Raw genomic sequence first — 25,892 nt, forward strand, 5'->3', positions numbered from 1 at the left:
AAGAAGGAAAAAAAGGGACGTTAGGAAACATTAGAAACGCTTCAACGGTGTGTGGAGATGAAATGTTTTCAGCCATAATCGGCTAGCTTTCAGAGACCGCACTGCGGCAAACGGATCCGGTTGGATCGGATACGCATCTTCACTTACCGCCTAACACTCATATGAAAGATAGTTATCAGCAATCCTACTTTCTCACAAAAAAGAAATGCCAAAGCTGCCCATCACGTCGTTCTGCGCTGATTTGACCGAAATATGAGAGCTACAGGATGTGAAGGAATGCAGGCAGAGAGGCTCGCCTGTTCTGCCAAGAGAACTGGAGGTATAGTGGAAAGAACACTCTCCAGTCCGACCGACCGTTTACGAATCGTTTCTTGTAGAAGCGATGTTATTGTGCTGACATTTTGCCCTCACTCTCCCACACCAGTAAATGTTCGACTGGATTCAGGGATCTGCTGCGCGTGGAAGGAGATGAATTTGATTTGACTCTCAACCCTCGATCGCTCAACGTGAAATGAGTTCAATGTTAAATGCTAAATGAGATAAACGCAAGTCGGTCTGGATAAGGGCGTCGGCCAAAAAACGCCGTGAGTGTCGGAAATAAAAAAAAAAGTTGGCGTTCAACAAGGTCTTCGAATGAAACTGAGAAGAACAGGATGTTTTTCGAAACCCTCGAAGAAAGCCTGAAGATGTGTTGAGCAGCAGGTTCATGAGAACCACGTTATGAACTGTTTCTGTAGAAAACATCTACCTTTAAACCCCCAGAATCCATTGCAGGCCCAGATTTACCCTCCTCACTCTTGGAACGACGTTCCGAGCCTGTTGTATGGGTGCCGAAGGGGTTAAATACTGTTTCCTCTTGCCGGTGTTCGTTACGGGAGCTTGACAGCTACAGCCAGAGATGTACCTCATTGAAGCGGGATTTTCATCCGACTCTTTGTGTGCACCGTCTTCAGGCTTAGGGGATTTGTTTGTTTGTTCTAAATACATGGAGCACAAAAAAAAGGGCGGAAGAAATCAAATCCAACCTGCCGAGAAGAGAAATCTTCACAAAGCCTGCGAGCGGCGTAACTGACAGCGCGGTGCGCTGCATGGACGGGTGCGGGCGATTCCGGGATCGTGATGCTTTCTAACTCACGTGACTTAAAAACAGGGTTACGATTATTTATTTATTTCTGCGTGGAAGTAGCAAACACACAAAATGGTGGTAACTAGCATCCATCTTAATGGCGTAGGGACTTTAAGGACGTTTTAGTTGTTTAGTGCTTCCTCTGAGACACGTGAAGGTGCGTGACGTTTTTTTTTTTTTTTTTTAAATCAAACTGTTGTGTCACGGGGCGGCGTAATATACTCTGAGGAAAGCGCTATCTGCCCTCTTCCGCATACATGAGCTCAGAGACGCCTACGATTGGCTAGCGTCACTGCGATTGACAGGAGAGAAAGAGTAAGCCCCTCCCACCCAGAGAGCACGTCCACGTCCTTTGTCCTCATGAGCTCAGGACGGCCGGTCGAACGATTTGCGCCGCTCAGGAGAATGTAGATTTATTTTTAAATGGATTATCTCCGACTGAAAGGATTTGTTTATGGAAAATGGATAGCTTAATTAAGTATTTTTGGTACGATAGCAAAAAGATTGAAGTCCAGCCAATTTAGAGAATACAAAATTGGAAATAATGTTCCGTATTAAGTAAGGGCTAGACAAAAATTCCTTAAATCGAGGTCACCATATTGTACTCCATCCTATTTATCCATAGTAGCAGAATTTTTAACGTTATTCTTTGTCATAAAAGTATTTATCGCAGGCTCCGTCGCATTATAAACATCGACGTTTCGTGCACGTGCGCCGGACCGAACGGCGACGTAAAACGTCAGCGATGCAAATCGGGTAGGGCGACGCGGTTCGGGTTAGCGTCGATCCCCACCCTGTGTACGTGTGTGTTTATTGTTTGTGAGTGAAATCGTCATTTCCTGCGGGAGGTGGGATACAGTTAGGATGAAGGTAAAGAGAGAACAGGCTGTCTTCTTGTCTTCTGAGGTGTCAGTAAACGCCTTCTGTCCACAGGCAGAGTCCTGCTGATCGGACTTAAATGAATCTGTCGGTGTAATTGTTCCGCGAGTGTGCGGATCTGAGAGCAGACTACATTCCATTAGACTGAGAAGGCCCTAGGGGGTAGCAGAGAGATGAGGCTAGATTGTGGGCTTGATGGCTGTGTGTGTGTGTGTGTGTGTGTGTGTGTGGTGAGAGGACTGGGATTCTGAAACCTGTGTGGTTGTACCGTATATGTCAGTGGGGACTGCGATGTTCACCAGTCCTATACGATTTAACGTAGAATCCTGACTCGGAGAGAGAATCTTCTCTAAATGTACACCAGGATTCCATGTACACTACTGATACTGGTTATGTTCAGCACCTTTTTTTACTTTAATACGTCGAAACATCTCAGCTATAAACTCACCAAGTGTACTGTGGTGGTAATAATAATAGTTAGTTAGTAGTTGTTATCGTTGTCAGTGTTCATTTTGTGCATTCAGACTCGCATCAGAGATACCGCATATTAAAGCATTCTCACTGTCGGACTCGAAGACTCGAATCCGCACCTGGGATTATTATTATTTTTTGGGGGGTGGGAGGGGCTTGTTTAGCTCATTAAAAGGAAAAATAACGGAATCCCGTACGTCATTTTTGTGCACACTGGTTTGGAAAACGGTTTGCACGCTGTTATTTTATTTCTTTATTTATTTATTTATTTATTTATTTATTTTCCTCCGGCGCCAACGGTGAACAGGGGTGGGGTTTTTTTTTTTTGGATGCACAGCGAGTCATCATGCTGCATGGAAAACCTCCAAACGACGAGCCGTTCTGGATTTCAGACAGCACTCGTGCCACGGATATGAGCTAATCGCAATACGCCGGTCCCATCGACGTCTGGTTTTATATCTCAGTAAGGAGTTCTGTCTCGTCGGACCGTTGCAACCTTTTCTCCAGTATCAGGAAACTTTACACAGGAAGTAAGTTGACCAGAACCGATCGTGTTACTCCGAACCCCTTGAGAGGATAGCTTTAACGCAGGACGTGGGTCTCACCACGGATCAGTTGAAAAGCGCACCGGTCCCGGGATCGATTCTGTACGCCGCCCCTGGTCTCGGAAACAGCGTTCGCACTTTCGTAAATGGAATTTTTTAAAGCGAAGAAAGAAAGAAAAAAACAAAGTATGAAAACAAGCTAAGAAGCAAATCGGTACCTGTGACCTTGCTGAGTTATTTCTCTGCTCTTAGAACCCACTTTCGAGATTCCTCTGTTCTTTGAATTGGAAAAACAGCTCCGATACTGGAGCACTCGTTACTTCAGAGCAGGTGCAGGACAAGGTCAGCGTTGTGTTGAATTTCTTATTGACAGGAAAATACAGGCAGCGTTCTGAGCCAGACACCTGCATTAAAGTACCATATTAGCAACCAATTGCACTACGGCTGTACATCCCGGTCCGATTCAATTTCACGAGTATATTCGTAGATCTTCCGAGGCATCCGTTTCCTCTGACAACATCAATCACGGCAACGTATATCTCCGCGAGAGCTAAATAGCAGCAGCCTGTAACGGGAGGAACTGAAAGCAGATGGAAGAGGCCGAGAGTGTGGTGGGGAAATAAAATCAGATTTGAAAGGAACACAAATGGGTCGGGTTCGGTCGTTGTAAACACAGGTGCTATGAACGAAAAGATTTGTGGAGTCTTCAGACAGCCAGAAATCGTCCGGTTATCATTGTAACCATGAGAAAAATGCTGAAAAAATGATTATTATTTTTTAAAATTTAGGAAATAATACTCCATGAGTAGCCATATTTGAATATTCGGAGCAGGAGGAGCTCGTATCAAATTACGCCTTCCGTTATACTATACACACACACACACACACACACACACAAAATAAATAAATAAATAAATAAATAAATAAAAACCCGTGTGATTTTATAAAATAGATAAATGTACCCAAGTTGCTTAGAACAAATTTTGGGTGTAATCCATTATTAAGATCCTAGATCCTCTCAAGCATGAAGAATAGATCGGTGGGATTAGAAAATGTAATTCCAGAAGCTCATTAGTCAACTCGGCCAAGCATTCAACAGGTAAATATGACCATCATTCATACAGTCGATGTGATCTATAATCCATTTTCCTACATTAACATACCTGAAGATGTTCCTTACACCATTAAACACAAACCACATGCATAAATAGTTGATTATTCATTATTTATGGGATGTTATTCGTTTCCTGTTCGGCAGCTGGTGAAGGTGCGAGCTCTATCTAATCTGAAGTGGAAATTACCGCCACGCACGGTGGCCTCACAAGTCCAGGGTCCAGGGGTTCGATTCCCACGGTGGCCCTGTGTGTGCGGAGTTTGCATGTTCTCCCCGTGCTGCGGGGGTTTCCTCCGGGTTCTCCGGTTTCCTCCACCAGTCCAAAGACACGCACGGTAGGCGGATCGGCGTGTCCAAAGTGTCCGTAGTGTATGAACGGGTGTGTGAGTGTGTATGTGATTGTGCCCTGCGATAGTTGGTACCCTGTGTACCCCGCCTGGTGTACCCCGCCTTGTGCCCGATGCTTCCTGGGATAGGCTCCAGGTTTCCCCGTGACCCTGAAGGAAGGATAAGCGGTATAGAAGATGGATAGATGGATGGACTTGCATAACTGGAATTCAATACAGTGCTTAAGTGTTATTTTTTAGAAGATTGGTACTTTACTCAAGTATTGTTGAAATTGTATGAGGAAAAAAAAAACTTTAGGAAAATAGAATAGAAAAAAATCTCTGTTTTTTTTTTTTTTTTTTTTTTTTGTAGCTTGTTAAACTTGCTAAGAAGTCAAGTTTCGTTTTTGTTAATAATGAACCTCGACATTCATTCCAAAAAGGTTATTAAACATTTTTAGTAAGATATTTTTATTTGTCTACGTTTGGTGGCTGTACCAGTGATCCGTCCTTTGCCTCGTGTAAAAAAAAAAAAAAAAAAAAAAAGAAAAGAAAAAAGAAATATACGCATTTAAATTTTTGCAGTAAAATCTGAAGAAGCGTGTTGAGATGAATTAGCTTTATGTTTGGGAAATTAGCTACCATAACATTTGTCGTTTAGGTACTTAAATAAGCTAGCTAGCTATATTTTGTAAATCAGCTTGCTAATCTGCCTTAGCATTATTTCCAACAAGGATATTAAACATGAGCTAACTAGCAAAATGGCTTCTGTGTTAGCAGAATAGTTTCCTTTTGACTGAACTAGCTAGCCATGCAGGATCGGGGATGATGTACTTGTGGCCAGCTCATTTCACTGAAAATAATTCAAAGATTTCTTTTTACTCCTAAGTAATTAAGTTTGATTAACTGTAGATACTTTTCTCCGTGGCTTTCACTCAAATGCATTTTTGCCCCCGTACTTTTAATTAAGATTTTGACACAGTACCCGTACTTCTTTTTTAACCGAACTACAGTTTCTCAGTACTTTGTCCACAGCTGATTATTTATGTATAATAAAGATATTAGTGATTTAAAAAAAAAAAAAAAAAAAAAAAAAAAAAAAAAAAAAACTGAACCTTGGGCTTTTAATCCAAATTTTATTCATCCATCAAGTCTAAAGAAAACGATAGCTTTACGTTTCGCAAATTAGCCGGTCAAGTTTTGTAAATTAGGTACTGTATTTAAACTAGCTAGCTAGGTAAGTTCTGTAAATTAGCTTGTTACTTAGCTAGCTAGTGACATTTTATCATTGCTAATGTGCCTTAGCATTCATTCCAAAAAGGTTATTAAACATTCTTAGATGTCTTCCTGCTATAAGATTTAGAAAAAAAAAAAAAAAATCCCCAATTTTTTTATTTTCTTTTGCTGGATTAACCAAAGCTTCATAGAAGATGAGATGTCTCGTTAACCTCCCACATAACAATTAAATAATTCGCCATCGAATTGAAAGAACCGCGGCGCTCTAAGTTAGTTTAAAGTTGAATTTTGTAAATTACCTAGTTATTTTTACTTTTAAAATTCTTACCATGAGATTCTGTGTTTTCTCTTTTCACCACCGTTTCCTGGATTTAGCGTTGAGTTAGATTTACTACATGACTCCGACGTAAAAAAAAAAAAAAAAATGAAATAATTAAAAATCAACCTTAAATAATCTAATCTAAAGGTAAGTTAGCTTTAAGTTTCGAAATACTTTTGTTTTTATCGTTAATACCAGCTTAGTATTCATTTATTTGATTGATAGATTAAAAAAAAAAACATTTCTTATTCGTTTTGAATACTTGTGCGTGTTTAAATGTCGATACTTTTCTCTTTCATGTGACTACAATTTTGTCTCCGTACTCCGAGTAACACTTTTGGACACTTGCTTCGATGAAGTTTTTCTGTACTACGGTAGCTCCGCTCCTGCTCCTAATCAGATGAGTCCTGCACAATTGCCCCGACTCGCTTAAAAACCGCATGGAATCGTCAATGCGCGTCCGGAGACACCAATCAAGAAAAGTGAATGCGCTCCGCAGCACCCTCGCCGAAGCATTCGGCGGGCCTCGCCCGATTCATATTCACCCTGTCGAGCAACACTAAACATACACGAGTCTCTCCACAATGCAGGCAGACAATGTCAATGTTGACAAAGATTTCTTTCTCCTCTGCAGACTTGCAGGACGGCTTTTGCGAGATAAAAGACAGAAATAAATAATATAAGAAGGGGATTGGGGACGGAAGGACGAGGAGGGAGGATTGATCTAGCTGGCTTTTTCTGCACCACTGAAAAGCAGTGTGGGCTCCAATGTGACAGAACTGACAGAGTAAGTGGAGTCCGATGCTTTCAAGGTGGCTTTTGATGAGATTCTGACAAAAATGTCAATTTTGAGGATACTATGTCCTGGAACAAAACACTAAGAAAGATGGAACAAAGCGTCTCAGATTACGGATGTTGGTGTAGGGAGAATGTTTTGTTTTGGGAAATGTTCAGTTTCATTATTTTGCAGCCGGTTAGTCTGTGAAGAGAACATTTTTCAGGTTTACGGTCACCGTAATTGATTCACAATCTGTTAAATCAATAGTGATTTTCTTAGGGAAATACTAAATACAGTACAAAAAAAAAACAGTGGTGTAAACCTCAGGATTAATATAAGATACGATTTCAAATCTTAAGGCAACCCGTCGATGTTTGACGAAACCACTGAATCGTCTAAGATACTACTGAATCCGATACGATATGACTCCGAATCATAAGGCAACGATTCGGTATTTGGCACTGCTACTGAATCTCGTACGACACGATACAATTTCAATTCACGAGGCACTGATTTGATCACTGACGATACCACGGAATCTTCTACGGGACCATGAGATACTGTTTTGAGTCTTAAAACAATGACTCAGTACTATTTGACCATACTACTGAACCTGATACGATACGTTTCCTATTCGTAAGGCAACGATTCGATATTTGACGATACTACCGAATCCAATACAATACGTTTTCCACTTATAAGGCGATGATTCGATATTTGACCATACTACTGAATCTGAAACCATCCGACACAACTTCAAGTTACAAGACACCTATTTGATAACTACCGGATCTTCAAACAGTCGACGATACTACTGAATCTGATACGATACGTTTACGATTCATAAGGCAACGATTCGATATTTGACGATACTATTGAATTGGATGTGATACAATACGATATGATACGATTCTATTCATTAGCTTCCAATTGACAAGCGGTTGTACAGAATCCGGGGAAGGTCTATTGTCAAGAAGGGGTGGGGAAAAAACGGTGATAAACACACACAATATGGTGTGAAGAAGCGAGAAGTGAGCCTGTGGCTGATTTCTTTCGAGGAGAAAGTCAAACAGACTTTGTGTTTACGCGATATCCGATCCAACTACAAATTCCACAAGATTCAGAAGAAATACGACACGAAACCAGCCGAGCATTACAGACTTTAAAACGCCGTATGAAAGTATAAATCAGAAACGCAGCTGCCTATCTTCCTTCAATTGTGAATGTTTACCACGTCTTTCTTATTACGTCAACGAGACCTCGTGATATAACGCATCGCTCAAACCTAATAGTTTCTGCATTGATAGATATCCGACTTCAGTCTCACATTTGATTTGACCGTAGATTGATATTTAGAGTCAAATTTCTTAGCACCGAGCTAAATTGACATTTTCTACATGTTGTGCACTAGGCAGCAAATCTCTGTCGGGTCTCCAAAAAAAATGTTGGAGAAAAGAAAGAATGAGATGAGATTCTGGCAGCACTTCTGATCTTTCTGGAACGTTACAAACTCAAAAACGAAAGTAAATCTGATCGAATATTATAAGGCGGTTGTTGTTGTCAACTATACTGCAAAAAAAAAAAAAAAAAAAAAATTCCAAATCTTTTGAAGTATCGTTGTCTTATTTATTTATTTATTTATTTATTTATTTATTTATTTATTTATCTGCAGTGAAAATGTCTAATAGCACTTCAAATAAGTCAGATTAGCATGACATGTTTTTTATACGGTACATCTTGAATAGCTTATTTAGTGTGTGTGTGTGTGGGGGGGGGGGGGGGGGTGATTTTCAAAAACATCTTATTCTGACTGAGATTTTTAGATGATGAATTACCATAAAGATGAAAAGGGCTTACTTGATTCAAGAGTTTTGTAAAGATTAAAATTTTAATGGAAAACCTTACCAAGCAAGGATTACTCCAAACCACAGGTCACCAACCCTGTTCCTAGAGATCTACCTTAATGAAGGCTTTAGCTCCAACCATAATCGTGACCACCTCCGACCGACCCGACCATCCAATCGTTGCCTTAAGAAGTTCTTGAGCAACTAATACGGGTGTTTTAGATTTCGGTTGGAGATGACACCTTCAGCTCAAGGTGGAGCTCAAGGAAGAGGGTTGGTGACCAGCGACCTAAACGATACGTCCACGATTTGGTAAAGGCATTGTTGTTTTTTAAAAAAAATAGTCCCTCAGACACGAGATGGAAAGCTTTCCAGAAAGTTCCGCAGAGCATCCGGTTATGAACTCGAGTGATGCAGTTGCGGTCAAGGAACTGTAGAAGTTCAGGAGTTGAATAAAGTTCTCTTCGCCAAGTTATGATTTATGAATGATTTATGAAAGTCTGTATGTAAAAAAAAAAACCTCCAGTCTAGACCACGCCCACTTCCGGTTTAAATCCGAATACTGATCCAGATACGGATCTTTTGCGCACTGAACAGATACAGATAGTGGCACTGTGTTACATCCTTACAGTATATCCTAACTTTTTCAAAAAAAAAAATTCTTTTAACATGTACGTACATGGCGACGCAGTCCATTTCAACACAGTAGCATTTTGGTTTCCTTAAATTAGCATAAAAGTAACAAACTTAAGAAAACCATGCAAGTGTAAAGGAGCGACATACTTACGTTTCATAACGTTACATATTAACCCCAAAATACCAGATTATTGCCTCCTGTTGTTGGATTTCTACTCAGCAGTTACTCGTTTCCATATCCTGCCTTGGTTTTTCCTCAACCACGAGGAAAAAAAACAATCTTGACAAGTTCTGGTTGTGCGTATTCATTTAGAAACCCGGGTCATAACCTCATACTTCATCTTCAGCTCATTTCAAAAGCCACCAATTAAACCAAGGTATTCTAATTACAGTGAGAAAGAAAAAAAAAAATAGGTGATTCACTGTAACGTATAACAGAAAGATGTAAAGAAACCCGAACAGACCTGTTCTGCTAGCTACATCTGCTGCTTGAGTGTTGGGCGAACTGTCTTGTGACAGTTCTACGACTGCAAAGTAAACATGTTATTAGCACCGACACGTAGCGTATCCGCGTGTCACGGAGACACGTCGGTCACATTTGTGCACATTCTTCTTCTTGAAATACTTAACGAAACGTTCCAACCCTCCCCGTTAGCGCGATACGGTCCGTTAGCCGATGAGTAAGAAAACAGTCTGATCTCCTTCTCATTTGATTTCATTCCATGGAGGTATTTCTCAGTCCGTCATCACCCCCCACCCCCCCCCACCCCCACCCCCCGGGCACGTCTCATTAGATTCTCCAGTCGATCCTATTCCCGACCACCAACTCCAGGACCGCCAGTCTTAAATACGTTTAAAAAAATGCTTTTCTGTCATGACCTTTACGTGAAAGAGTAGAACGAGGTGCCGTGCATTTTATCGAGCCATGTATTTGAGAGTACGTGTATACACTAAGCCACGTCTAATCTTCAGGTCAGCATAACGCTACGGGTACTCAGACAACCTTCCTGAAATTCCCACACATCAGGTCTCAAGAAAAGGAGTGTGAATTTTGGTCGACTGATTCGATTGAAGTAGAATTGTTCAGCTTGGGTTATTTTTAACGCCTCTGTGTTATACGGAGAGAGAGAGAGAGCTATTCTGAGCCAAAACTAGCAAAGCGCAGCCTTAGATAAACTCGCATTCTTAGCGTATGCCAGAAATGCTGTCCTGTCAGACAACACCTGAGCCCAAAAGATCCTGCGTGATGTTCTAAAAGCCCCGAGGCTTTCATCTTTTGGAGTTTCCATGTGGTTCGGCACGACGGTACAACAGATGGTGCTGAGAAGGAAAGATTTTAATCACTTCCATCTCTCTCACAAAGTGAAATGTTTGCACAGAGATACTACGCTTACAGATTTTGTAACTTGTTTTGAAGAAACCAAAAATATATATATATATATATACAGAGAGAGAGAGAGAGAGAGAGAGAGAGAGGCACCCGTTTTGTCACAGAGGAACATTTGATTCAGGTGAAATGGCAGTGGTGATGTTTAAAGTCCTACCTCTTTGTCAGATGCCGACTATCGCAGCCTCAAACGAGTCAGAAATACATTGAGTTGGAGAACTGCCAGTGCCTCCTTATGTCTTTGCCTGGCAAAAAAAAAAAAGAAAAAAAAAGAAAAGAATGCCAAGCCAGTGAAAGAGGGGAGACGAAGAAGTGGAAACGTCTACGAAAGTCGGGAACCGGGCTCCATGAGACTCAGCATCGTGAGCATGCCTGTGATCTCTTCTAAGAGTCGGTCTCGGGCACCAAACAGCAAGTAAAGTGCAGTAGTCCTGTCAGAAGGTGAAGAGCAACAACAACTGGGCATCCTCCAGTGGGTGATGGAATGGTGGAGTGACGGGGGAACAGATGCAAGAGTGTCCGTAATCCTCAGAGCCGAGACTCGGCAAGCCAGAGTCGCCTCAACATCGTGCTCCGTCCGCAAGCGCCTACATCTCTCTTTCCCCCCCACATCCTCCTAGCTGCCTTTATTTATCCTGGACTGGAGCGAACAGTGCACAAGGGAGCTAGAGAGAAGAACGAGAGAGCGAGGGAGGGAGGGAGTGAGGAAGAGAGGGAGAGAGTGAGCAAATGAATGCAGAGCGCGAGTCAGGGAGAGAAGAAAGCAGGAGAGGAGAGAAGAGAGCGAGAGAGCTCGCACTGTCAGTGACTACATTAGCAGCACTGAGTAGGTGGAGTTTCCTTTGCAGCAGAGGAGATCATGATTTGAGGAGGGGGGGAAATCCAAAAGGAAAAGAGAGAGAGAGAGAGAGAGAGAGAGAGAGAGAGAGAGAGAGAGAGAGGTACAAAGACAAGGTTAAGAGGCATTGCCGTGGGATAAAAGGAGTTCGTTGAGAGACACTTGACTAAAAAGATAGAAAATATCACCACAGACACTTTGGATTTGTCTGCCCTTATTCTTAAATCAAACACAATCTCAACACACTTGGCATAAAAGCGTCTGCGTTCTTTATTACAGTCTTGCTTGGGTTACGTGCAGAGATACACAGATGGCCCAAGTGTTCTGAGTTAAAACCACTAAAAACGGATCAAAATTATAAACCAACAGTGACAGAATTAGCTTTCAAACAATGGTGGCAAATATTCAAGCTGAACATAACAGACCACACTGTATTATATGATGAGAGTGGTATTTATCAAATTCTATAATTAGTATTTAAAATCTTAAATAATTCAATTCAAAGTTTCTTTTTTCATTTTTTTTTTTTTTTCATTTATTTTCCTAGTAAAGGCAACAGGTTAAGAAGGTCAGTCCAGACTTCTCTATCCCATGACACAGATTCCAGTTCCTTCTTGGGGATCCAAGGGTTTTCCCAAACGGACTGTGAGATATAATCTTTACAGTGGATCCTGGGTCTGCCCGGGAGTCTCTATCTATTGGGACATGGGTCTAGCTAACGTCTAGCACTTAGTGTGCTAATGTCTAGTTAGCGTCGCTGTGATCGACAGAGGACACAGAGTAAGCCCCTCCCACCCAGATGTATGTTGCCCTGTACACAGCACATGATCTGCATGGTCTTTATAGAACAGCGGCTCTAGAAATAAATCAGAAATGCGTGCACACCACTGTTAACTTCCCAACTTTCCCATGCAGAGGCTGAGATAAAAAGTGTTTTTTTTTTTTTTTAAACATCTGTTTTGTCCAATGTGTGGTTTTTGAGTTGTAGTTAAGGTGGGGGTAAGGGGGTTTCAGATGAAACCTGGCAACCGTGTTATATTCGCACCTTAACCCTACGTTAATGTGACTTTTTTGGTGGGGGGATTGATCTTGTTGTTCGGGAACTCCATCCTAAACCACACCTCATCTCACCTAGCTTTCTGGCAAGCTTTCTAAGGAAAAGAAAAATCTCCTAGTCGTCTGTGTATTTGTATTCGTTTAGAACATGTTATCTGTTCGTCCCGAATAATGTATCGGTAATCGGTTTCATCCCTAGATGCATCACTGACTTTGTAAATTTCACCATGACAGACAGATTTTGTTCCACAACAAAGAATTCAGCAGAATGCAAGCGTTTACACACACACACGCACGCACGCATGCACGCACACACACACACACATGTGAACTGAAGTTTGATTGAGCAGTGCCCCGCTGATGGAGGTCATGTGGTGCTCTCTCCAGCTGAATGAAGGGAGACGTGAAGATGTCACTGTGAACGACTCGGAGCGATACACAGAAAAGGGATATTAGTGTTGGAGGTTCCCAACAGATCGTCCGTCATTCCTCAACGTTCCCTCCGTGTCCGATCGCCCGTCAATCACAACGTTTACATCCTTAGAAAAAACATCCTTTACAGTGTTTGGTTTTACTGAGTGACTCTGTTAGATTAATCCATCCATTGTCTATACCTCTTATCCTGCAGCGTCATGGGGAAATCTGGAGCCTATCCCAGGGGGCATGAGACACAAGGCGGGGTACACCCTGGACAGAGTGCCAATCCACCGCCGGGCACAATCACACACCCATTCATACACTACGGACATTTTGGACATGCCAATCAGTCTGCCATGCATGTCTGTGGACTGGGGGAGGAAACCGGAGTACCCGGAGGAAACCCCCGCAGCACACTGAGAACACACACACTGCTTCAGCGGGAATCGAATCGCCAACCCTGTCGGTGTGAGGCGAACATGCTAACTGCTAAGCCACCGTGCGCCCCTGTTAGATTAATAATGACTTTTTTTTTTTTCAGTCAACAAATTTCAAAGGTGCTCCCCTGTACAACCCCGCACGTACGTAATGGATTAACCGAATAATAAACGAGCCACCCTCACTTCACCCTCACCCATCTGACTTGATTAAAAAAAAATGTTGCCAGTAATTCTTGGCTTCAACCCGACAGGGCGCATCGCTAAAGTACAAAATAATAAATCACATCAGCCTCGTCACGTCTCCTTTTGGGAAGAGAATAAAGGAAAGAGAGCGGATCAGTATGAAACATCAGCCAAATCGCTGCTCCGTCACTTCAGTCTGGGTGACTCGACCTGCTTTCGGAGCGAAGACGATTCCTTATCATGCGCGAGCGGAGTCGTGTAACTTTCCCGTTTTGATCGAGTAGATAAACAGCTAGTTCAATTTGGGATGTGACACGTCCTCGAGCCACGATAGCGTTTACTTTCAGACTGTTCTCCCGCTAGTGTTCATTTCACCTACTGGATACGCAGACGTCATTAAAATAACAGTGGAGTCGCACCACTTGACTCGAAGTGCTATAACCGCTATGATATAAGTGACGTCGCTTAACAGGCGAATCCGTTCCGAGTTAAATCATTTAAAGGTTTTTTATCAAGCTTGTCACAATATTAATCTCGCAGACTCTGACTCAGGAAAAGGAGATTATTCGATAATGAATAACACGGCACTCAGGGCTAACGTTAGAATTTCTGGTAGCACTTTACATAATGGGAGTGATTATCCGACTACATGATGCTTATAGAAACCTTCATCGAGTTCAGATGATTCAGAATGCAGCAGCACGCCTTGTTTTCAACCGGCCCAAAAGAACCCACGTCACACCCTTCTTCGTTTCCGTCCACTGGCTTCCTGTATCTTCCCGTGTCAAATTCAAGGCCTTGATGCTCACGTACAAGATCTTGTCTGGAACAGCACCGCCCTACCTCTCCTAACACTCTCCTTGAGGTTTATATTCCCTCACGCAATACCGACGCCTGGTAGTGCCTACACAGCGAGGCATGAGGTCCCTTTCCAGAACCTTCAAGCTAACCGTCCCTCAGTGGTGGAATGAACTTCCGACCTCAATCCGGACCGTAGAATCTGTCACCATCTTCAAAAAACATCCAAAGACCCACCTCTTCCATGAGCACTTAACTAACCCCTAACCTGCTGCGCACTCCGCTTCTCTAGAACTCACTCCGAAAGCTTGTATCTCTGTAGCACGACTCGTATTGTTCTCCGCTTGACATATCGCTTTGCTTGTATTTCCTCATTTGTAAGTCGCTTTGGATAAAATAAAAAGTTGACACGTGTTCCAAGTTGTATGTCATGTCACTTCCCATCCTGTCTAGCGTTAGAATGTTGCGAGTGCGCAGTGCACGACTCAGAATCACTGAACCGCTCACTTTGACTGTGATCACTCACGATCTAGACTTTGGCGGATGTAGTGGCGTGTAAACTACATGAGCGATCTGGAGGTACAGCAGTACTGTGTATTGTCGTTATTTTTTCTGTTCCTAACAAATAGTATAAACCTTAGTGCTTTCAGGAACCAAGTTAGAAAATTAGAACCTTTTCCAGTCCCGCAAAGAACCTTAAAGGGTTCGCTTTAACTTGTTAATGGATGATACCTTGAAGAACCAATACACTGCTCTAAAGAACTTATAATGCACCATTAATAACTTCTTTCATCTCCAAAGAACCATATAGCTCAACTCATAAACCCTACACATTGAAAAATGGTTCTCGACAAGAAGAAGGTTCTTTGCAGAACCTGTAGTGCTGTAAAGAACTATTAAGGGACCTATATTTTTAATATATTGTTATTATCATTATTATTATTATTATTATTATTAATATTATTATTATTATTATTATTATTATTATTATTAATCAAAATAAAAGGGACCTATATTTTTAAATATATGATTATTATTATTATTATTATTATTATTGTTATTAATCAAAATAAAAGGGACCTATATTTTTAATATATTATTATTATTATTATTATTATTATTATTATTATTATTATTATTATTAATCAAAATAAAAGGGACCTATATTGTTAATATATTATTATTATTATTATTATTATTATTATTATTATTATTAATCAAAATAAAAGGGACCTATATTTTTAATATATTATTATTATTATTATTATTATTATTATTATTATTATTATTATTATTATTAATCAAAATAAAAGGGACCTATATTGTTAATATATTATTATTATTATTATTATTATTATTATTATTATTATTATTATTATTATTAATCAAAATAAAAGGGACCTATATTTTTAAATATATTATTATTATTATTATTATTATTATTATTATTATTATTATTATTATTATTAATCAAAATAAAAGGGACCTATATTTTTAATACATTATTATTATTATTATTATTATTATTATTATTATTATTATTATTATTAATCAAAATAAAAGGGACCTATATTGTTAATATATTATTATTATTATTATTATTATTATTATTATTATTATTATTATTATTATTATTAATACAAATGAAAGGGACCTATATTTTTAATATATTATTATTATTGTTATTATTATTATTATTATTATTATTATTATTATTATTATTATTATTATTAATCAAAATAAAAGGGACCTATATTTTTAATATATTATTATTATTAGTAGTATTAGTATTAATCAAAATAAAAGGGACCTATATTTTTAATATATTATTATTATTATTATTATTATTATTATTATTATTATTATTATTATTATTAATAATAATAATAATAATAATCAAAATAAAATACGAATAGATGGATGATAAACTGTATTCAGGGATCTGCTGTGCGTGACAGGAGATGAATTTGATTTCCTCCCAGACTCTTAATGGCTGTTTCTCAGCGCAGTTCTTGCTGTTAGTCATAGAGGGGTTCACAATATGTGATTCGTCACCAAGAAAATCAAACATGCTTAAATAATATCGGAAACACTTGAGTGTAGATTGGGAAAATCGCGTAGCGGAGCCGCAGTCAAGGTTTAAACGGAGGGATAAACAAAGGGGTCGTTTCTGGAAATCTTAAACTCTAAGCTTGACACGTGAATATGACAGGATATGACAGCTATATCGAAAGTTTAGGAGTAACAATCGTTGCACTGTAAAAACCCTTAAGTGAAAGGTTGTTGTTGTTTTTTTAAATTGTGAACTTTTGATGAACCCTTATGGGACTGTAAGAGCAACGTTACACTTATTTTCAGTGGGTTAAGTGGGTTAATTTCATCATCATCATCAACATCATCATCACAGTGCGCGATAATTGAGTTATTATCACGTTCTACCATACGTTAGTGGGGGAAATTATTAACATCACCTTTATGTTTTGGTATAAAACTTGAAAGCTGTCTTTATGGCACCTGCTGACATTATGTCAGTTGTTGAGAAGGGATTATACGTCCACATGTCCTCAAGTAAAGTGTTACTGGATTTCTCCAATACTGTTGTTTACCATTGTTAAAGTAAAACTAGCCACTTGAGATGAGAAGAGGAAACAGGAAATATGTTTTTTTTTCCCCCTCATTTCTCCCAGCAGTATTTTAGAAAGGGTTTATTAGTGCCACAGAGGTCATACAGACCAAACAAGGTATAATAGATGTGGAGAAGGCGATTCTGTACCGTGACTCCATCCTAGGGGGTCAGGGTCAGAAAGGTCAGCCTCAGCACTGACGAAATAATGAGTATAACAACTGCATTTGTGATTAAAAAAAAAAAGAAATGAAAATGAGGACTTTGGACGAGCTGGAAGGAACAGTAGATCAATAGACTGTCGGCTACATCACAACAACAACGATGACGACAACAGGAACAAAAATAAAATAGAGAGAATAAGCTTCCACCATGGTCTAGTATCTTATCTCAAACGGTGAGATGTGAGCGCCTACATGTCAGTCTCAGGTATTATTCTTGAGCTTGCTGTGCTACAATTTGGCACCCGGTTTGAAGTCACCGACTGGCGTACGATCCGCTGAGCACATTTGCAAATATAAATTGTCATATGAACAAAGCACGCTGCCCGAAAAGCCTAATCGCGAGTGTCTCTGCCGGGTTGGAGTCACATGTGAGCGCACTGGGGGAGAATGCACTGGCGAGAAGACACAAGAGAACCGCGAGTAGCAGCCAGAGCTTTAATTAAAGAGGAATGATAAACAATTCAGGCCTGGACCTCATGGGATGCGTATGTACATGTACAAATGAGCTTGGATTGTGTTGGACTGAAACTTCCTGCTGTTATTTTGCATGGTCGATTGATTTGTTATTATTCAAAATTCAGTTTACACTTGGCGATCATGGCTTTCATTCTGGAGCCGTTTCCAAGAGCAAGAGTCGCTCACCAGAGGCTGAACCAACCCTGGCGTATGAGGAGCTTTCGGATCTGTTCGAATCGAACCCCGGTGTGTTTTCCTCTTTGAACATTGAGATCACCGCAATCCTAAAACTGGGTCGAAAAGCAAAATAATCGGTCCGAGATTATCCGAGGAAGGTGTTTTCGGCCCGGTTCCAAAATGGAAGTCTAGTGTGGTTTGATTCCAGCGAGAAAGCGATTGTATCCTGAGAAGACCAAACTGAAGGAAGTAAACCGAACATGATCTGATAAACTGAGCCAAAGGACAGAGCTGAAGTGCTCCGGAAATTAATATTCTAGATATTTGATCTGAAGAACAAAACAAACCGTGGATATGTCACACAAAAAAAATCTCATTCCAGTGATGTATTGAGCTCAATAAATAAAGTTTTCCTTTACTCGTTATCCGTCACGTCCTGACCAACGAACGAAAGAGATTTTTGAGGACGTTTTCAGCCTTACACATCCCTCAGCCGGTGGCTTCGTCTGGTTTTTTTTTTTTGCTTTGCGGTTCATTTAACCCTTTCTCACAGTACACCAGCGTCCCATTATGCCGACGGAATGGAAATGGACGCGTTTCATCACTGCGAGTCCGTTATAAGATTAGTCAGGAGACTGTTGGGTTTCTGTGCGTAGAGTATCATGACTCTGTGTTTTGCTTCTGGTGAGCAACGGGAAAGGGGAGGAGTGTGAGCGCTGGGCAAACAATAACAATTCACACCTCTGCATAGTTACGATGGTACAGACGAAATAGTCAAACACAATATACACCTGCCACGATAAAACGATACGATTTCTATTGTATATTTATTTAACCGAATGGGAAACAAACCAAAAGTATCGATTTTAGCTCTGATTCAGACTTCCCAACCGGACTAATAAGTGGGAATGACATCAAATATCGAGTATTATTATTCCCGCCGTTGTCCAGTAACGATCTCCAACCGCTATCTATGAGAAAATATGAGTCTAGTGTATATAGGAATGTATCACCGCACTCCATATGCCTCCGAATGACAAATTTATAGTTGTTTCTCTTTCTGCAAGCTAGGCATGTCATGATTCATCCGCTGGACCAAAGCCAGCAGATCTGTTGTGTTGTGTTTATGGTGGATTATAATATTTTATTAAGTCAATGCATCACCGGCCCAGTCAGCGTGTTGTAACTGAAGCCGTGTATATCGATATTAGCTGTCTTTTCTGCCTGTGGTGGTATAGTTTGCAATATATCTTCAAGCGGAATTTCTGCATTAAAACGGTGCATGTTGCAAATGTATTGTTGTCATTTTGCAGGCAAGCACATATGCGACAGAGTCAAAGCCTGCTCCGGGATTACGGAGCTTTAATTCAGCGACGCTAGCACGTTATTGTGCTACATTATTCAGGAAGAGAACATCAAAGACGTGTCCGAGGCACTTTGTCTTTTCCTCTCGGGGCTGTTTCAGCTGGTGGAAATTGACATATCCCATCATCCTCACATCCTTTCACACGTGCTCTGCATCGGCCAGACGGCTTTCAGAACAATTTCACTGAAAGATGGTCCAGAGCTCCGGACTCACTCTGATACACCGCAACCGCCAGCCCGTATACTTAAGAAAAGAATAGGCAGCGTCGATGTTAATAAAATTGTTCGTGTAATACTTGCGACGGTCTAATAAACCGATATTTATCTAATAACACAAGCATCAGAGGTGGGAAAAGTGCCCGAAGAAGTGCAATTACTCCTCTAAATAAATACTCTGGTAAACATTGAAGTACGGCTCGCGATTATTCACACGAGTTCAAGTCGAAAAGTATGAACGCTTTAATTTCGGGTCAAAGCGTCGATCTCAAAGGAAAGGAATCGACGCGACAATCCTAAATCCGAAAAGGACAAACAACTGGTCTGTAAATAACGATCTCCGTTTTTAAACGGACGAATTTAACGTAGTAAAAACGTAGTACTTTTCTACATCATCATCATCATCATCATCATCATTCACAACTTGATATTAAACCTGAACTAATACGGTCTCACACCGAAAGTTAGGATACTAAATCGAATCGAATCGTATCAGATTCGGTGGCGTCGTCAAACGTGGAAGCCTGAGGATTTCTGTAGGAAAAAAACGTTAGCCAAAGCTAATTAACAACAACTTAGAAACCTACAGAGAGATATTAGGTCTCCTTCCTGCCGTCATATCTGTTAACGTTTAGATCTGTTAGGGATTAAAAGATGGATTCAGGTATCCGATGCTAAAATGTCAGCTTAACGTCGACGTTTACGAACGGAAATGTACCGACGAAGAAAGTAGAGATTTTTATTTTTAAACTATTTTTTATATCCCACCCCCCACCCCCCACCCCGAAAAAAAAGAAGTCTGTAAATATCAAGGATAGATTTAGGAACGAATCTCCTAGTATAATCTCTTTTAAAGGGGTTCAGATATCCGAGACAGCTGTTCATGCAGTACTGCTGAGATCCAAGCTCGGTGCTTCAGAGACTTTATTTTCAAGCTGGTAAGATTCATCGGGGAGCTGCTTTTTTTTTAAAAAAAAAAAAAACGTTTATTTATTTATTTATTACTCAGAAATGAATGTGAGTTGGCGCGAGTATACACGGAAGCGAATTTGCTCAAACATCTGAGCTAAGCACAAGACAGCGTCGACTCCCTCGTGCTGGAGGGAAGTAAGGAATAGGAAAATGACCTCTGCTGAAACTTGGCAAACAACTGCTTGTTCAAATACTGTCAAACACACACACACACACACACACACACACACGTGACCTCGGCATTGCCGACTTGTTTAAAGAAACGGACGGCGTGTCTGGATTTCCTCAGTGACCTGCTTCTATTTACAGCACTGCAGGCCAACACTCTCTAATGGTGTGTTCTATATTTACACTTTCATGGTTGACATCCCTTCAAACAGACACTGATATACAAGCACACACACACACACACACACACACACTGTCTCTGGCAGCGGTGGAAAATATTACCTTCACTGCAATATGTACTAAAGTGTATTTGTGTTGTACTCGAGTCTTATTAAAATCTTACTGAATGACATTTCCAAGAAAAATCTCCTTACATCTTACGTCATCCAGCCAATGACTGCGCTCGGTTTAGCATCCAATCAAATCCGTCAGTGTAGATCAAGAGTCGCACCAAAATTCGTCATCTGCTCTGATCTTCTCATGTTACACAGTCTACTTAATCAGCTGGCTAATCAGGAAGTCAGAATCGATTTACACGATATATATATATATATCTATATATACTGCTTCTGATATTTTCGAATTTGTTAGCAAACTACGTCGCCCTAGTCATGTATATTAAGCAGCAAACCTACAGAGGCTGAATGAGGTTTCTTCAGGAAAAATGGCGTCGCCACTGAATAAGCAATTAATGTTCTCTCATCAGTTAACATCAGTAAACATTTTAAAAATTAAAAAAAAAAAAAAAAAAAAAAAAAAAAAAAAACACTCGAGCCTCTTTTTTTTTTTTTTTTTTTTTACTTTGACTTGAGTGCGTTTTTGGCCGGACACTTCCAGGTTCTGACACGTTGTCACTATACTGTCACCTAAGTAGAATTTTTCAGCACTTGTTTTCAGCCCTTCTCGCACACCTTCGCAGCTCATGCATTTCATTTAAGACTCAATTTCACTAAATGAAGTGGGTAGGTCGGTGCTTTTGATGGCTGAAAACTTGACTCGTCACACACTTGCCTTCCTTGGACTCTCATCAAGAGAGAAATAAAGAGAGAGAGAGAGTGAGATATTCAAGTCATGATTTATCCCACTGGACTGGAGCCAGACACGAGGGAGAAGTCATGGATTTTATAACTGTCTGTCTGATCTGAACAAATCCTGAGGACCAGAGGATTACTCTGCCCATTTACACTCAGTCACCCGGGGAGGTCTGCTCTCAGCACCGCTGTAAACATCGGACAGGAAGCTTGTATTTGTAACATACATGAATTCATGAGCTTACAAAACGACAGCTGGCTCCTTTTGCTTTTTTCACCACGGGCAGCGACAGCGTAGATGGAATGCTAAACGTGGCTAGCGTCTACGGGGTGGGGGGGAGGCAGGAGGGATTGGGGGTGGGGGGGGATTCTTACGAGTTCCTACTCACAGGTTCACTGTTTAATGGCATTGCTATAGGCTGGCTCTATAACTAAAAGTCCTTGGTGGTCGTTAAATTAAAGGATAACGCTTTTTACACGAGGGTAATGTATCGAGATCGACGTGACATCCGAGAGTTTTTGTTTTTCATTTAAAACCCGGAAGTAAACAAAAAGTTTTAGGATTTTTAAAAAAAAAAAGAAAGAAAGAAAGAAAGAAAGACAGGAAATGTTCAATATCTTTCATAGTCAAGATGCTGTATTATTTAAATTGAAACAAATGCGTGATATTGATCAGGACAATTCAGGTAAAAACGGGCGTGACGCGTGCAAACTCGGCGTGTCTCCGAAAATCACCGTCAGTGTTTCCATGCTAGTGTCCATATACGGTACATGTACTCGGTGTCACAAACTCGGACCCACCAAACCCACAACAAAACTTGTCCTTGTCTGGACATTTGGTTCCCACCAAGATATAAAACCATGCACACACACACACACACACACACACACACACACACACACACACACACACACACACACACACAAAACCTTGCTGTTACTCCAGTCAATGCATCAACTTGAAGTATTCTTCTAAATGAGACCCCAGCCAGTTCTGACTGAACCTCTAATGACCGCTAACGTTTTAATTCTATTTCGAACGCTGCCCGAAAATAAACTAAAATGTCCTACAAACTAAAATGCACTCGATGGATTAAAAAGCGCAGGAGGGGGGGGAAAAAAAAAACACTTGTTTGTTAAGTTTCTTACCGTCTGATGTTTACTGCATTAAATCCTCGGCCTCGTAGAGGTTGACTGAACCGGGCGTCTGACAGCCTATTTTTAGAGTTTCAGTCCTAAACCGTACTGTATATGGTGTTCTCCACCTCCACATGCTAATTTACAGGGCATAACAACAGAGCGAGGTTCAACTCAGCTGTCTACAGTTATCACCAAGGCCCAGTGTGCAGCTAGACTCTGCCTGGCCTGAACGGTTATTTAAAGGTACTTATTATACAACACGGCTTCTTCTTCTTCTTCTGCTTCTTCCTCCTGTTCCTCCACTGGCACTGTTTCCGACTAATAGCTTCAGTATGCAAAAAAGATGTTGGCATGGCCAGTGAAAGTGACCCGAAAACACTCTAGCAGTGCATTTTTCTTTCTGACTCGAATCGTGTTAGAGCTTAAGTAGTGTAATACGTATATTAATAAAATGAACTATATATATATATATATATATATATATATATGCATATATAGTTCATATATATAGTTAATGCTACATTAAACTTGTAGCCTGAACTCTGAATGGGGGGGTGGGGCTTGATTCAGAAACAAAAATTCGAAGGAAATGCTACATTTCTACTCAGGAAGGTAGCCCCGGCGTTCAGCGAGTGACGTCAAATCGAAATAGCCGACCACAGCGTATAAGCTCAGTTATACTCGCTGTACTAATAATGTCTTTAGATCAATCAACATGCAAACATTTCAGCTTGTTAAGTCTATAACACTGACTACTTCCGAGGACGTAAATATACACCGCTCGTCACAGTTAGCTCTTGGCTATCTTAGCAGATGGAAATTTCTTCAATATAGTCAGGTCTATCTAATATTTCCTATTACAAGATTCAAACAAACCAGATATATGATTAATAAAACCTAAAACCTTTTATTCCTTTTCATTAAAAAATAATAATGACAATAAATTTCAGGCTTGAAATAGTCGTGTCCTATTAGCCGATAGATAAGAGTTTTGCTCATTTTAAGCATGTATTTCTAGAAAGTAGAAACATTCTCTGCCAACGTAAAGACTGAAATATGTCAAATACGCCTAGAAATAGGTTTAATAATCTTATATTTGGTTAATTATGATCGTATAATTGGAAATACTAGATAAATCTGACTATGTTCAAGATATTTGCTAAGATGTAACGAAAGACAAACACAGAGGCACGCTTGTTTTGTTTTTTGTTTTGTAATTCCAAGTTACCCCTGTTTATAAAGAAGCCCGAAGTATTAGTATCGGTTGTACGTCCTTTTGTTTTAGGCCTCCGGGGCAGATTCCTTTTTGAAATAGCAGAGTTTTCCGTTGTCACGTCCGTCAGGGACGCTTCTACGCCAGCGGATTTGATAGATTCTTACTCTGTGATCAGCCACTTCCTGTTCACCAGCTATATAAGCCACACGATTCGTTATCTCCGTTTCGAAGCCTTGCCAATAGTTACCTCGCGTGTGAGTTCTGAGCCTTTTGTATTATCATAGCCTTATCAATTTTGCCTCCTTATTGGATTTGCTCTTAAATCGTGGAAATCTTGTGGAATATTGTGTATTGACCCTTCATGTTGTTTTTTTGTTGTTGTTTTTTTTTTGGATTGTAGATTTTGCTATCAAACCTCTCGGACATGGATCCTCACACTCCCTCTGAGCGGTATTTGTTGCACCCATTAGCAAATCAAGTTGATTTATGCCCTTTATGGAAAATCATTTGATTGGTTCAATTCCCAAATGTGCAGCCACATGAACCTAAACAGGACTCGTTGGTGCATGGAAGTGGCCAAGAATAAATGATTTGTTCACTTTAACGAAGGCTCGATCGATGGCTGAGTCGTTCACTTACAAAACATCTAATCGTAAGCTGGGTGTCAGAAACCAATAGTGGAGCCAATAGGAGGTGGGAGGTTTTAAGCAGAATACAAGATCGGAGCTTGTAATGACTATGTTTCCGGGGCAGGATTCATTGGAAAGGAATGAAAGGAATCTCAGCATTTTATCTAATATTCTGTCCGCAAAGGAGCGTGACCCATGCTAACATGGCAAAACCGACTGTAGAAGTTTAGTTGCTACTATAGAAATAGATATCAATCTCCGCTAGTTCTGAAGGAAATTACTCTGGCTTTCCAGAACAAAGGGTAGAAGAATGGTAGGTTACATATGACACTCTTGCTCTATGACTGATTGAAGGACATCTAGGACGCTTGCGTCAGCTAGATGAGAATGACCAGAGAATTAGCCAGATAGACCGGCTAACCATGTGGGGTCTGAGTTGAGGTCACAAGCTGGCAGCTTTGTTATTGGTAATGGGAAAACTTCACAAGCTCAGAAGAAATCTACTATCCACTCGCTCGTCGAACCACGGTGACATACGTAAACTACGTACCATTTCACCGTTAACCCAAGATGGATGGTTCAAGCCTCAGGAGAAAGTCTATCCCTCAAGGTATACAAAGTTATGAAATATTCTTCGTTCTTAGGTTCCTACACTATAGGGTTCTCTAAGGAATCACAAATAGTTTCTCTGCTTGACAGTTTTCTCTTTGTCTTGTTTCCATGGTTTTAGTTCATCACCGCTATTCACACAATTCTCAATTTGCCAAACCAAACTAATTAAGATTCAGTTCAAACACACTGAGCTTTTTAGAACTTGAGAACGCTGGAATATGGACAACATCCAGATACTCGTTGCCAGATGTGCGTAGTAGCTGCCAGCACTGGATCACAGCTTTAAACACTCTTATGAAAGAAATGTTTATCCGAGTTTACCTCAAGTATCCTAATGTATACATGGAGAGAAAACTAAGACTCACGGACGATCAAAGTTTACTGATAACATACCTAAACGACGGAATGCTAATATACCAGAAAATACAGGATGTTGAGTACTGTCGAGTTTACATCTGATCTACTAGCATGTCGAAGGATATGAAGAAGAGAAGTGCCAAGTAAGCTACTTGTTTAGTTTTAAATGTGCACGTAATAATACAATTACACAGTACAATTACATTATAATAATGTTAAATTATTTATTATGTTTTAATATGTTTTTCTAGTGGAGAATATGCACAGAATATATTTTATAAACAAAGGAGACATAACTAGCTAATCATATTAA

General features: G+C 40.2%; 1 protein-coding gene across 2 annotated transcripts in view; it reads right to left on the reverse strand.

Annotated features, from left to right (window-relative positions):
- The window catches only part of sgcd (sarcoglycan, delta (dystrophin-associated glycoprotein)), a 165,274-nt gene extending 142,341 nt beyond the window's left edge, over positions 1-22,933 (reverse strand). Inside the window, exon 1 of one of the 2 annotated variants that reach the window (XM_017491786.3) lies at positions 22,775-22,933. The gene's annotated coding sequence lies outside the window, so the exon portion shown is untranslated. Of the gene's footprint in view, positions 1-10,818; positions 11,370-22,774 lie in introns of those variants that run through there. The other variant, XM_017491788.3, reaches the window with a different exon arrangement.
- Positions 22,934-25,892: the final 2,959 nt, after the last annotated feature.

The sequence above is a fragment of the Ictalurus punctatus genome, chromosome 18, assembly GCF_001660625.3.
Source record: "Ictalurus punctatus breed USDA103 chromosome 18, Coco_2.0, whole genome shotgun sequence".
Taxonomy (NCBI): Eukaryota; Metazoa; Chordata; class Actinopteri; order Siluriformes; family Ictaluridae; genus Ictalurus; species Ictalurus punctatus.